Below are 15,278 nucleotides of genomic sequence, written 5' to 3' on the forward strand. Positions count from 1 at the left end.
TGGAGCTCCAAATGAATAAAAATTATTTAAGTCCTCTTAAATTTCAAAACCAAATGTTGACTACTCTGAGTCAAACAGAAAGAAATCAGGGTTTCAGAGGCTGGGAAATACTCCAACCAAAGTAGGTCACTTCTACGCTTATCTATTAAAGGAGATCTCTGCCAACATGAGATACAACCTTGGATTTGGCTGAGCCCATAAAAGAACCTAGGACCATGACTTGTACGAGGAAACCATCTCGTAATAATACAAGGCAGTGCATGTGTGTATGAAAATTTCATGTAAAGACAAGGGGCACAGCAGACAGAGTTCCGGGTGGTTGGGAATCAAGAGATCTGGGTTCTAGTCCCAGCTCTACTACTAACTTGCTAATCTTGGGCAGGTCCCTTCTCTCTGTGGGTCTCAGTTTGCTCATTTGTAAAATGAGGGAATTGGGCCAGAGCATAATGAAGCGTCCTTCCAATGTACACTGAAGTCTTGAACCAAGTGAAGGCTCTCATTTTCTCCTCTGCTTATTCCTGACATAACCTAGGGGCCCCCTTGAGATAAAAACGTAGGCTGAACCCCAGTCCTGCAGCCTGGTTACCAGTTATAACAAACTCAGGGCTACTGCAAATACTTAAGAAAAAGCCTGGAAGGGTCCCAAAGAGGGAGCCATTGCCTCTCCCACCCCTCAACATTAAATAACACACCTCTAGGCTGTATTTGGTTTTGAACTGTTCCCAATGTCCCAGGCGGCATTTCCTGAAATTGGGAGTTCAGCCTAATGAGTGAGGGCTGTTGCTGTTGCACCCTCCAATGCCAGCACTGCCACTGAAGAGAAGAGGCTCTGAGGTTACAAGGAAGCGAGCTCCAAATTGCACTCTTCCAAACTACTGCTGCTGGAATGTCATGGAGCTGCCAGAAAGATGGGCATCTCCAGAGTGTTAACACTCTCAGCTCCAAAGAGCAGAGGTTTTTCTCATAACCAAACAGTGATGGAGTACAGGAAGGCAAGGTTGCAGGACACAAGGAAGAACTTGCCCAGGACAGATATTGTAGGCTCAGAATTGGGTCCCCAAGCACTTTCCCTGGTGTGTTTCTTGGAACAGAGGCCTTGGGGACCAGTTTGGAGTGCCAGTGGAAACGGGTCGATCTGGAACCTACCCCCTAACCTCCTCCTCTTCCTATCCCTTCCATCCTGCCCATCTGGGTGCAGACACAAATCCCAGCCCAGGATTCCCAGGAGTTTCTGGGGGAAAGAAAAACAAACCACCCACCCTGCCACCTTCTCTTTTCTCTTCCAGCCCCCTCCCTGGAGCTGGTTTGTGGCGGTTAGCTGCTCCCAGGAGCCCCCAGACATGCAGACAGTAGGGAACCAAATCCCACGGGCCGGGGGTGGTTGCTGCAAACTGTCCCATCACAGACCCTGAAGCTCCGGACAGAGCTTTCTGAGATTTTCCCATCTGCAACCCGCATGTGTGAAAATGCCAAGGCTTTGAAGCAGACGGATGTAGGTCCAATCCTGTTTTTCTGACTTGGGGCAAGATTGTTTTTGCCTTTCCCAGCCTTCGTTTCCTTGGCTGTAAAGTGAGGGAGATCATATTAATCCTGAAAGGCGATTATGAGGTTTCGATGCAATATTGCAGGACGTGCCCAGCACACAGTAAGCACTGCTAGGGGCGACTCCAGAATTTCCGTCCAGGGGGGAGGTAGAGGCGCACCCTGGAGGAACAGGTGGGGTGGAGGGCAAGGGGATTTACCTTCGAGCTGCCTTCGCCTGGAGCACACGCTGTTTTTGTCTTTGGGGAAGGGGCCCTCTGGAGAAGAGCTGATAGAGATTATTCTTGGAAGGGGACCCACTCTTCAGCGGAAGATGTGCTGTCCCCTTTCACCCACATCCCGCGTGGGACGGGAGATGGGGCGAGACCGCCGTCGCCACAGACCCCCCGCCCGCAGAGTGGCGCGGTACTCACGGTGTGCGCGGCGCAGGCGAGCAGCAGCAGCGGCGGCAGCGGCAGTGACAGGCGGGGACGCATGGTGCCGGGCGCGCTCCCCTCTGGCGCCCCGACGGCCTCCGGCCTGTGCGCTCGGTGCGGTTGGGAGCTCAGCGAGCCACGCAGAGTCCTGCACCCCGGCCGGCCGCCGGGCCCCGAGGAACCATGGCTGGCTACGCGACCCGCGGCGGGCCCCGGGACTGCTCCTCCTCGAACGAGGTGGCCGCGCGCTAAGTCGCCCGGCCCATTGATAAGGGCGCGGCGCCGCCCGCGCCTCCACCAGCCCTGAGCGGCGAGGGGCTGGAGCGGAGGCTGGCAGGGGAGGGGGCGGAGGGAGGGCGCGGGGGCCCGGAGTCGGCTCCCGCAGGCTCGACCCGGGACCGGAGGAGACCGGGAGAGAGCACGCTGGATCAGCCTCGGACGCTGCGACCCGCCCCCTCCCGAGTCCAGAAAGAGCACTCTCTCCGGAGTCTACGGGACCTGAGCCACAAGCTTGTTGCGTGCCCACGGGCAGCTGAGGCCATCCCTAACTACTCCCCTAACACCCACCGTCGGCTTGAAAGAAGGCTGTGACACAGCAGTGCTCGGGAAATGGCTATTGCGTCTATGTCCGTGGGGCAGCTACCTTGCACTTTTTTCCGATTTGCACTTTATTTTTCTTCGTTATTAAAGTCATACGCGCCCATTCCAGGGAGTTTCACCCCCATGAGCGCCATCATTTTGGGACTGTGCTGCATGAGCCGCCTGGAGGCTTTGTGTTTACCTGAGTCCCTGGGAGGCTATTTAAGCATCAGGCAGATACTCCCAGTAGCCGGCTCGACGGCTCAACCGAGTCTCAGCATTGGGATGTCCTGGAGGTTGGCTTTTGGCCTCTCCAACGTACCCCACATGGCTCTTGTAGACCCAGTTTTTCTTTCTCTCCACTGACGCCCACTCCCTTTCCTCTTTTCCTTTCTCGACCTTTCTCCTAGGCACTTTAAGTACATCAGTTCATTGAATTCTCCCTCACACCCTTAGGTGATATGCCCTTTTGACAGAGGAGGGAATTGAGGGTGGAGGAGGACCTATTAGATGGCCAGGCACTTGCAACTCAGAAGCTCAGATGCTCAGACGTTCAAAAGGGCAGACATTGATCTGCACTTCCATGGCCGGCCCTGATTCTCTGTAACTGGACTCTGGTCAGAATGCTAAGCAGCTGTTAAATAACAACATGCTCTAGCCGGTAGCTGTCTTCCCTACCAGAAGAGACTATTGATAAGGTGAGGTTGGTAAATTCCAGTAGAAGTAAGAGGGAAACAAAATGCTTTTAGCTCCTAAGTCCAAAATCGTTGCTCAGTACCCATCAACCTAAAGTATGCTCAAGAACTAACTCCATTCTAAGAACTTTTTCTACATAAGTACTTACCCAAGGGCCCAATTAAATATGTGTGAGGATGTTTGTGGAAGCACTGTTACAGTAGTGGAAAACTGGAGATAATATATTAAAAGGATACCCTGAGCTCTGTCCTCACCTTGATTGATGTTTCCTTCCTCATGGAGAGCAGTCATTAGTATAATCCTCCTGACCTTAAGACACACACATGTGCGTGCACACACACGGGTGAGGCCAGCTTTACACGGCTGATGCATTTAAGATAAGGCATTGGCATGAGTTCCACATGAGTTCATCTGTGACTCATGATCAAGGCTCTGCCCTGTGATGGCCCAGTACCACCAGTGACAGGGTGATGATCTATCTAACTCTGGGATTTAGTGCTAGAAAACCCACTTGCCCACAAGTATAAACCACATTTTCCAAGACCGACTTTATCACCAATAGAAGTGATATTTGGCCCCATGTATCTTAATCTTATTTCTTAATTGGTTCGAAATTCAGATTGAAAAGAAAACTGTTATTTCCTGGGCCCCTCAAACCCCAACACCCCAAATGTGTATCAGAAAGTGCATGAGGTAAGGACTTGCAAATTTTACTATATAGTCTTCTGTACTGCTTGAATATTTTCTGTAAAAACTCTATGCATTACTTTTTTGATTGAAAGAAATAAAAAGAAAACATCACAAAAATGCAGTGTGTGTTCTATATCAGAGCCTCATGATCTCTGATAAAAAAACGAAATATTTGTTCTGGGTAACTCAATATACTTCTTGCCCGTGGCAAGCCATTCTTCCCTAAATGGGAAGCTCTGCCTCTCAGAAGCTGAGAAAAAGGTTTGAAGTGCTTTGTGAAAGGCCGTTTTACAAGCCATGGGTGCAGTTAGTGGCTTTGTAAAACCTGCCTCAGAAAACAATTTCATAATAGGGTGGAAGGGAAGGGGTAGGGAAATTAACAATATTTTTACCACCTGCCTTGTGCTAGGAAATCTGTTAGGAATTTGGGGTGCGTTATCATATTCATCTTCCAAGACTGTGTTAGTCCGTTTCTGTTGATTATAACAAAATACCTGGAACTGGGTAATTTATAAGAAAATGAAATTTATTTCTTACAGTTTCAGAGGCTAGGAAGTCCAAAATCCAGGGAACACATCTGGAGAGGGTCTTTTTGGTGGTGGCTTTACTGCAATGCAGGGGTCTCACATGGTAGAAGATGGCAGAGCAGAGAGAGTAACTTCCTCATTCACTCTTCTTTTAAAGCCCCAGAACCGCTACCCAACCACCATTATTAATCCATTCACTACTGCACGGTCCTACAATCCAATCACCTCTCCAAGGCCCCTCCTTTCAATTACCATAACAGGACTTTCTATCCTCAAGAGTTACAGTGGGAATTAAGCTTCTAATATATGAACTTTGGAGGACACAATTCAATCAATCCACAGCAAATACTATATGAGGGATGAGAACTTGAGGCTTAGGGAAGATAAGTACTCACTCTCCTAAGTACAGCAAACAAAAAGAGAAGCCAGGATTTGAACTCAGGACTGAGCCCAAGCCCATTCCACTATACCTAGATCCCTCTCAATCTTGAAGATGACTTCCTTATCCTCAGGGCTTCTGAAGTTCTTTTGCATGCATCTTCTCATTTGTGAGGTAGGTAGGACCAGCAGTCAGGGGCCTAGCAAAGGAAGAAGAAACCATTGCTCAAATGGTTAAATTGAAGAGAGTTTAATGAAAGGACTATGTGTAGGGAGTGGGCAGGAACCAACAAGGGCTGGTGAGGTGCCAGGGATCAGCAACAGTAGGCCTGAAGGGTGACAAAGACTCTCTCCTTGGCCAAACTTTAGTTAGGCTCCTCTGAGCCCTCTTCTCATCTAAGCCCTGACCTTGGCCCCCCACCTATCTTTGGTGTCCCTAGCCCAGTCTTAGCAAATGAATCCTAAGTTAGTTTAGTGAGAATCCCCATCCCACACTTGATATCTGATTAAGTTCCTTATCCCCCACCTTTGATGTATAAGTTCTTTACCTGCTTTCAGAAAGGATCCTACTTAGTAGGCTTAGGAAAAATCCCTCCCCACCCCCCAGCCTTGATATCTCTTCTTAGTAATTTTCCATCCATTGGCCCCCACCCTATTCTTGGCTACAAATCCCCACTTGTTCTTGTGGTATTTGGAGTTGATCTTGAGCTCTCTTCCCTATTGCAATAGTCTTGAATAAAGTCTTCCTTACCATTTTAGCAAGTGTCAGATGACTTTGCCTTTAACAAGGGCCAAGGAGTGAAAACAGTTAACCAGAACCTGGCAAGAGCTGCTTGTGGGAGAGAGACCACCCAGAGGAGCTTACCTTTAGGGCAATGCAGCCACTGTGAGAACTGTAGCCCAGCAAAGAGATCAGTTAACAGAATAAACACCCTGACCTCTGTCTTCTCCTGGGCAGACTTTTGTGACTGTCTTGACAAAAGAAAGCAGCAGAAGTAGTATTGTGTGACCTCTGACCAAGATTCTTTGCTTGGCCAGACTTGTGTCAGGCTTCCAAAACTTGTCCTGTGCCCATCTGTGCATTTCCTTGTAAAATCCAGTTTTAGCAAAAAAGCCCTACTGACTCAGTTTAGTCAGAACCTCCTACCCTCAATATCTGATCATCCTCAATATATGATCAAATTCCTCAGCCCCTATCCACCCCAACCCCCAAGATGATGTCTGATCACCCTGGCCTGCCTTCAGCAAGTGTCCCATTAGATGGGTTCAGCCAGAATCCCCCTTACAACTAATGTTTCCTCTTAGTAATATTCCATGCACTGACAATCCTGCTCCTTGGCTATAAATTCCCATTTGCCCATGCTGTATTTGGAGATGAACCCAATCTCTCTCCCCTACAGCAAAATCCCATTGCAGTGGTTCCTATACCTATCACAATGATCCTAAGTAGAGTTTTCCTTATTGTGCTTTAACAAGTATCATTGAATAATTTTTTTTCTCAACATTTCTGAGACTAGGTCACAGATCACGATTCTGCCTGACAATGTCCCCCGTTAGCTCAACCCAACCAGAAGCCAGAGATAAGGCAGATGGGGAGAAACTGTCCATAGAGTCTAAACTTCTGGGTAGAGGAGGTAGAAAATGGATTTGGGAGGGATGAAGCAAAAGGAAACTAATGCCACTAGGAAACATCATTATACCTATTTAATAAAGGTTTGATAAGGCTATAAGTCAAGATCATACAGCCAAATGGTAGGACTGCTGTTACATGAACTCTTTCCATTTCATTTATACCCATTATACTCAAACCTAGTGATGGGAAGCAACAGCAGTTATGTAGTTCTCAGTCAGGGTCTCTCACACGGTTACAGTCAGACAATGGCTTGGACTGGAGTCACACAAAGACATGCCACTCACATTTCTGGGGCTGGGCAGGAAGACTCAAATGGCTGGGGGCTAGAACAGCAGTCTCCTCATGCATCTCTCTCTATCTCTATGTGTTCTCTTCATATGGTCCCAGCGTTTGGCAGCTTCAGGATGGCTGGACATCTTATATAATGGCTCATGATTCCAAAGGTGCATGTCCCAAGAGAGTGAGCACACCAAGCAGAATGGTGGTTTATGACCTAGACTCAGATGTCACACAATGCTATGTCTGCTCCTTCCTATTGTCAAGACAATCACAAAAGACGTAGATTCTACCTCCTGATGGGGGAGTGAGAAGATTCTAGAAGAACATATGGGAACATAAATATTGTTACAGCCATTATGGGGAAATACCACACTGTAACCCTCTAAACTTCATTATTACCCTCATGAGTGACAGAGAGGGGCCATCTCTTTGATCTTGATGACTTTCCAGGTCTTCATTCTAATTTCCTTCTCATAGTCCTACGGCAGAGGAGGGTGGGGCATACAAACTGAAGTCATGACCATACTAAACACTAGAATTTCACGATGTTCTCACAACAGTAATTTAAAGGTTATTCTGAGGATAGGACATCCTGTATTTGGTTTGAGGGTAAATTATTCTCCAATGGCTTCATACAAATACTCTTATTACCCCAGTGGAGTGGAAAGTAAAGATAAATACAAATCCAAGAAAAAAATTAAATTAAAATTTTCCTGGTGCTAAAAGTGAAAGAGATCTTTTCTCCTCTCCATTTTCTTTCAGCATTTTCTTTAGAAATTCTTTCTCAGTCTCTCTGAGATGTATGCAAATCTTTTTAAAAGCTAAGCAAGGCTCTTGCCAGTTTTGTATCCTAGGAATGTCTTTCTTGGGGGCCTTGGATCCATCTCATTGAAATGTGAATATTGAGGAGGTTGGTGCCCTGTCCCCCTGTCTCTGTGGCAATTTTGCCTAGGCACTTAGCTACTTGTAGCTTCCTACTTGTCAAAAACATCTGAGAAGTCTGTTTCCTTTGGATAAAACAACATATGTAAAGGACTGTATCCTCTTGGCCATATAAAAGGTGAGATTTTTATTCGTCTTTGCAATCTCTTTTGTGGATTGCCAGTGATGCACATAACAGTCTGGCTTGATGCTTATTCAATAATAAAATTGTTTTATTCTTTATTTTGTGCAGATTTCCCTGGTTGGCAGGAGATCTTATTTTTAATTACTTCTCCAATCATATTTACTGGGGTTTCTTTGCATTATTCCAACAGCAATTTTTGGAGAATTAACCTTCATTTGATGAATATTTACTGAGTGCCTACTCTGTTCCGGTGCTGTGCTAGGATGACATAGGCCTAGGGAAATTGCCTTTGGCAGTCTCAGCCCCATGCAGAAAGCCATAGTGCTATGATTGCACCCCCTCCCCGGAGGCCCAGAAAGATGACTAGGGTTGTTACTCAAGATTTAAAAGACTTGCATAACCACACATTTAACAAACCTATTGGTTGGCTGGCATAAGCCCCTACAAAATGTTTGGTGGATGATATTGCAAATTGGGATAAATTCTATGACAGCATATAGTAAGGAACCAGACCAAGCCTGGTGAACTAGTACATTAGCTTGAGTCATACCAGTCACCATTTTTATAGGTTAAATACATTAGAATATCAACAATATTATAAGTTTCAAGCTCATAGACATCTGTTGGTTTTGCCTGTCCAGCCTCCATTCCCATTTCTTCTGATATAAGAACCTCCCCCTCCCCACTGTCACACTATGTGGCTTGGATGGGACTTTCACCAAGAGCATCCCCAGGAGTGAGTACATGACCCAGACCTAGACAAGAAGAGTCACCACCCCCTCAACTAACTAATCACAGTGATTTGTTCAGGGATGGGCACATGACTCAGCCTGGGCCAATAGGAGCAGCCCCAACAAATCCTATGTGTTGGTATTATGATCAAGCTAGTAGAAAGATGGCAGTCATTTCCACAGCATGGGGAGATCCTTGTTGAGGATGAAACCAACATGGACTGGACACCAAGAGATGGAAAGAGACAAAATCCTGACACCAGCATCTGGCACCTAGATGCATCCGTGACTGAAGCCTCTGTCTCTGTCTCTCTGTCTCTGTCTCCTCTCTCTCTCTCTCTCTCTCTCTCTCTCTCTATATATATATATATATATATATGAAACTTTTTGAATCAATTTTCACCACTTGTAACTGAAAGAGTCCTGATTTATACTTAAGGAGGGCTTCTCTGGGGAAGTAATACTTGAGCAGAAGGGTCTGGTTTGGAGGTGGGGCAGGGCGAGAAGAACATTGGGAGGGAGGGAGAAACTGGCTACCCCTAGGTGTCTGGGTCTAAGGGCTTCACCAAATGACCACACAAATGCAATGGACTTGCTCCGCCCCTTCGGGTGTTAAATAAACCAAACAAAGAGACCCATCCTCTCCTGAATGTCAGTTTTACTGGGAGCCAAGCTAATGTATTATTGATGAGGCATAAGTGATGGGGCAAGTGTGATTTCCTACTCTGTCCTGAAGTGCTAAGGTACAACACTGACATTTTCATGAGGTTTTTATGGTCCCAGTGCACTGTTTACACTCTGGAAATGTGGGCTGGCTTTCTCAGGAAAGCAGTTTTTTCTTTACTTTTCTTATTTTTCTGCTCCATTTGTCAGCATCCTTCTGAATATTTATAAAAAATATTGTAGCTAGGGCCGGCCCAGTGGTGCACTGGAGAGTGCGCCGCTTGAGAGCGCGGCGGCGCTCCCGCCGAGGGGTCGGATACTTTTCTTATTTTTCTGCTCCATTTGTCAGCATCCTTCTGAATATTTATAAAAAATATTGTAGCTAGGGCCGGCCCAGTGGTGCACTGGAGAGTGCGCCGCTTTAGAGCGCGGCGGCGCTCCCGCCGAGGGTTCGGATCCCATGTGGAGACTGGTTCCTGCTCACTGGCTGAGCGTGGTGCGGGCGCAACACCGAGGGTTGAAATCCCATTACCGGTCAGTAAAAAAAGACAAAAAGGAAAAAAATATATATTGTAGCTAAAACACACCAGATAGAAGAGAGCAAATAAAACCATATCTGAAAGACAATGTTGCTAGTGCCCCCAAGGCCTTATCTTCACCAGATGGAGCAAAGAAAGGTCAGGTACACCCCAACCTTCCACAGACTCTCCACATTTCTGCGTGGTAAGACATTTAGTACAAAGAAAACAGTGTTGGCAACAGACAAATCTGGGTTCAAATCCTGGCTTAGTCATCAAATAGTTATGTGACCTTGTGCAAGTTATTTGAGCCCTCTAAGCCTCAATTTTCTCATCTATATAATCTTTCATATTGCCATGAGGTTGAAAATAATTCGGCACAATTAAATTGTCTGGATATACAAATTAAGTTGCATTTGGCTGCAGATCATAGACAAACCGATTCAAGCTGACTTAAACAGCAATAAGGATACGTACGGGCTCACATGCAAGAGTCCTGAGATAGAGCACACTTCAGGGTATGCTAATGCATGGCTCAGGCTCTGTGTACCCATGGTTGTCCTGGTTTCACTCTCTTCTGAGTTGGATAACCTCAGGCTGGCAGCAAGGTGGCTACAGCAGCTCTGTAGCCTCACATCTACCATCAACACCAAAAGAACAGAGAACATGGAATTCTGTTAATATTCTGACACTTCAATCAAAAGGTGGAGTCTGTGTTCCCTCTTCTTAAACCTGGGTGGACCTTTGTAACTGCTTCAACCAATAGAATGAGATAGAAGTGATGCTGTACAACTTCCAAGGCTAGGTCGTAAAAGGAAATACAGCTTAAGCCTGGCTGTCTCCTGGGACACTTGCCCTTGGAACCCAGAGACCATGCCGTGAGGAAGTCCAGGCCACATGTAGGAATGCTGGCTGAGAGCCTCATCTAGGCTCCAGCTGACAGCTTTAGCATTGACCACTAGACAATGCCTTCAGCCAATTCTACCTTCCAGCTTTCAGGTCTTCCAACTGAAGCCTCAGACTGTAGAACAGAAACAAGCTATCTCTGCTGTATCCTGTTTGAATTCCTATCCCAGAGAAACTGTGGGAGACAGTAAATGATTATAGTTGTTTTAAGCCACGAAGTTTTGGAGCAATTTTTTACAGAACAGTAGATAATGAACACATCATCAAAGACTTTTAAAAAATTTTTTAATTCTGCAAGACAAAAACATTAACAGCACAATCAAATGACAAGCTGGGAAAAAATTTGCTATAGTTATAACAGAACAAAAGACTAATGTCTGTAACATATAAAGAGCTCCAACAATTCGATAAGAAAAAGGCCAAGAACCTAATGAAAAAATGTGTAAGATACATGGCTTTACAGAAGAGGAAACACAAATGTCTCCTAAACATATGAAAACATGCTTACCTTCACTCATCATTAGATAAATGTATAATAAAACCACACTGAAATACCCTTTTTTACCTATCAGATTGGCAAATATATACTCTGTTGGTGAGGCTGTAAGGAAACAAGCATTCCCACACAATACAGATAGAAGTAGAAATTAATGGGACTCCCATGGAAGATAATTTGGCAATAGCTATCAACTTAAAAATGCACAGATTCTTTCACTTAGTGATTTAACTTTGGGGACTTTTCATATAGATATACTCATATGTGTTTGAATTTATATAGGTGCAAGTTTGTGGAAATGATGTACACATTTGCATAAATAATTACAAAATTTTTGGACATGGGGAACAACCTACATGTCTAGCATAAGGGACTGGTTAAAAATATTATGGAATATTATATAGCCATTAAAAAGAAAAAAGAGGTACTTCAAGTATAGATATAAAACAATCACCTAGATATATTTTTTAAGTGGAAAAAGAGGCTATTTGGGCTTTTAAAAAGGGGGTAAACGTCTAACAAATAAAAGCATACCCTTAATTGCTTGGATATGTATAACAAGTACCTACAAAGATAAATAAGAATCTGGTAACATGAGTTACCTCTGGGAAAAGGAATCTGCTGGCTAAAGGACACAGGTAGGAGGGAGATTTTTCACTTCTTGAATTTTGAACTGTATGGATAAATATATCCATAATAACCCATATTTCAAATATATATATATAATTTAAAATTTAGAAATCACTTGGCACAATTCATTAATGACTCAATTCTACAAATATTTTTTATGTATGTGCCAGGCAGTGTGCAAGGTGACAAGTATACAGTGGTGAACTAGTCAGCCTTCATTAAACTTACAGTCCAAGGAGGCAGATGTCAAAGAGGTGAACTAGCAGCTATCGTCTGAATGCGTCCCCCAAAATTCATATGTTGAAATCCTAACACGAGGTGATGGCAATAGGAAGTGGAGCCTTTTGGGATGTGATTAGGTCATGAGGGAGGAGCCCTCATGAACGAAATTAGTGCCCTCATAAAAGAGGCCCCAGGGAGCTGTCTTATCTCTTCCACCATTAGAGGACACAGCAAGAAGGTGTCATCTATGAACTAGAACGTGAACCCTCACCAGACACCAAATGTGCAGTTACCTTGATCTTGGACTTCCCAGACTGCACAACTGATTCAGGAGGTCTGGGATGGCCTGAAATTCTGCATTCCTAGCAAGGTCCAGTGCCACCATTTATGCTTTCAGTAGTAAGGGTTTGTTTTTCCTATTTTTGCTTTTTTTCCCCTGTTATTTTATTCATTTAGATTCTTGAGTAGGAGCAAGTATTTAGAAATCATTGTATGTCAGATGTTTTCAGCTGCAAGAAAGAGGTAATGGAATGTAGATACCAAACAACCAGAGGTGAAATGATGTCATCCAGGCTCAGGGTCTTCTTTCTGTCTCCCTGTTCTCATATCCTGTCACCACCTTCACTTACACTAGAGCCCCTCATGGCTGCAGTTCCAGGAATCACTTTCAGACACTACAAGGTTTGGAAGGAGAAAGATACTGTATCTATTATGTGTTTTTCTTAGGAGGGAGGAAGGCTTTTCTGGAGGTCCCCCAGAAGTCTTTCCCTAATGTCTCTGTGGCCAGAAGTGGGTTATTTACCCAACATTAAATCGTTCGTGGGCTAGGGGACTGGGAATTCCATGACTAGCCTAGATTAATGAGGACCCACTGCTAGAACTGTGGAACTGGGGAGAAACCTGGGCAAAGCTGGAGTTCTGTTCAAAAGAAAGTGAAAGTAGGCAACCAGCACTGTCTACTATTATAACATGCAATTTGGTTAGTTACTTGTATAGAGATGTGTGTATATTCTGTGTTTAATAGGGAATTTGGCAATTTTTCTTTTCTTTTTAATAATTTCTTTACTTTTTCTGTCTACTATTATAACATGCAATTTGGTTAGTTACTTGTATAGAGATGTGTGTATTTTCTGTGTTTAATAGGGAATTTGGCAATTTTTCTTTTCTTTTTAATAATTTCTTTACTTTTTTATTAAAACATAATTTATTATACATATTCGTGGGGTACAGAGTTGAATATCAAAACCTGTGTACAATATATGATGATCAAATTCGGATAATTAGTATATTCATCATTGCAAAATGTAATCATTCTTTGTGTCCATTAAGGAATTTCTGGCCAATCCCCCATCCCCTCCCTCTTTCCCACCACTAGTAACCACAGATCTGCTCTCTCTTTCTGTAAATTGGCAATTTTTCCAAGACAAAAATTAAGTACAAATTTAGAAGCATTACCCAATACCCATTAGAAAGTGTATGGAAGCAATCATTTCATAGTTTGAGCTGGTGTGGAAAGCTCTGAGACTCTGGGAAACATAGTACTTGTTCTCCTGAAACCTACAACCCTATTGGGGCAACAAAACAGAAAGAACTAAAGCAATCTGCTACATAAGCAAATGAATTTTTTCACTCCCTTGAGTAATCACTATGGACAAAGAACTGAGTACAGGGCTCCCAAGAATTCTGCATTTTGAGACGCATACACAAATGATGATGGGTGCAGCACATACAGAGATAAAGAGGTGGAACAAAGTGTTATGGAAGCCCAGAGGAGGGAAAAAGTCCTTCTCGCCTGGAGGGTTTGGGGGAGGGTGCGGAGTGGACTTTATCTAGTGCTAGTCTGGAAAGATGAGGAGACATTTAACAGGTGATAATGGTGGGGGGAGGGAGGGATTAGAGAACGGGACTTTGAAAAAAATGAACATGGGATGGGGGAAGACACATACAGCACTATAAATGGTGGTGTGGGAAAGGCAGGTACCGTCATTGGACTCCTTTATAATCTCTTGGCAACACTAAGCCATAAAATAGCATAAGTCATACAGGGAAGGAGGGAGACAAAGACAGCTCCTGGGAAGAGAGAAGCCTGAGCAGTCTGTGTAAGGACAATGTTCACGGAAGAGCAGGACGAGTGGACAGGGCAGGGGGTCAAGGGAGCAGGCCCAGTTTCATGTTTATATCCACCAAATATCAGTATCAAGGGCAGAAACAGTTTCTTCACTGAACAAATTGCAACAACAAAAAGAGATATGGGAGGGGAATCTATTGATTAAAAGAGACCTAAAAGACACATTAATTTATAGCAATGTGTGAATTTTATTTGAATTCCGATTCAAACTGGCAAACTCTAAAAAAACCTTGATCACATCTATGAGCCAATTCGAACACGTTAAGGAATTATTGTAATTTTATTAGGCACTGTGGCTATGTTTTTTTTTAAAAAAAGAGTCCTTATCTTTTGGAGGTACATTCTGGAATATTTACGGAGGAAATGATATATGAGATTTTCTTCAAAATAATACAGGGAGTGGCGGAAAGGTACAGATGAAACGACACTGGCCACGATTTGATCCTTGCTGCAGCTGGGTGTCGAAGGTTCATTATACCATTCTGCCTACCTTTGTGTATGTTTGAAACGTACCAAAACAGAATATGTAAAACAAACTGCAAAAAAGTAGGGCGTCCATGAGTGTCTGTCGGGGGAAGCTCCACCCACTGCGTCGGGGGGCCCCGCCCCTGTCGGGCCTCCGCTCCCGCCATCTGCTCTTGCAGGGTTTAGTTTGTGGTGTCTCCCGACATTCTCATTTCCTCTCAGGCATCCATTAGGCTCCCATATTATAAGTCGCACTCTCTATTCTTCCCCAGGCTCCGTAGACTGCTCCGAGACCCTAAAAGTCATCTACCGTCTGCGGCCCTAGAGCCACGGCCGCCGGGCTCCCCCACATCCGGGGGGAGTTTGGTCGCGTCCGACCGCCCACCCGGGGAGCGCGTCGGCGTCGTCATGGCGACGCTCCGCGCAAGTGCCGGCGCCGGCCGAATCCCGCCCGGGAATCATCTGCAGTGTGAGCAGCCTCGGACCCGCGGCCGGGGGTGACCCGGGGGCGGCCTCGGGACCGCGGCCAAGCTGCTGAGGCGGCCTGAGCCCCGGCCGGGTGTCCAGGCGCAAGTCAGTCTGGGCCGGGGCGGAGGAGAGGTCGGGCCAAAGGGTTAAATGAGGATGGGGTGGCCTGTGGGTCTGGGGTCGACCCGACCTTAGCAAGGAGCGGAGTAAAAGGTCGCTTAGGAGAGGAGGCATTTGGCAGCGGT

The sequence above is a fragment of the Galeopterus variegatus genome, unplaced genomic scaffold (assembly GCF_000696425.1).
Source record: "Galeopterus variegatus unplaced genomic scaffold, G_variegatus-3.0.2 Scaffold10090, whole genome shotgun sequence".
Lineage (NCBI taxonomy): Eukaryota > Metazoa > Chordata > Mammalia > Dermoptera > Cynocephalidae > Galeopterus > Galeopterus variegatus.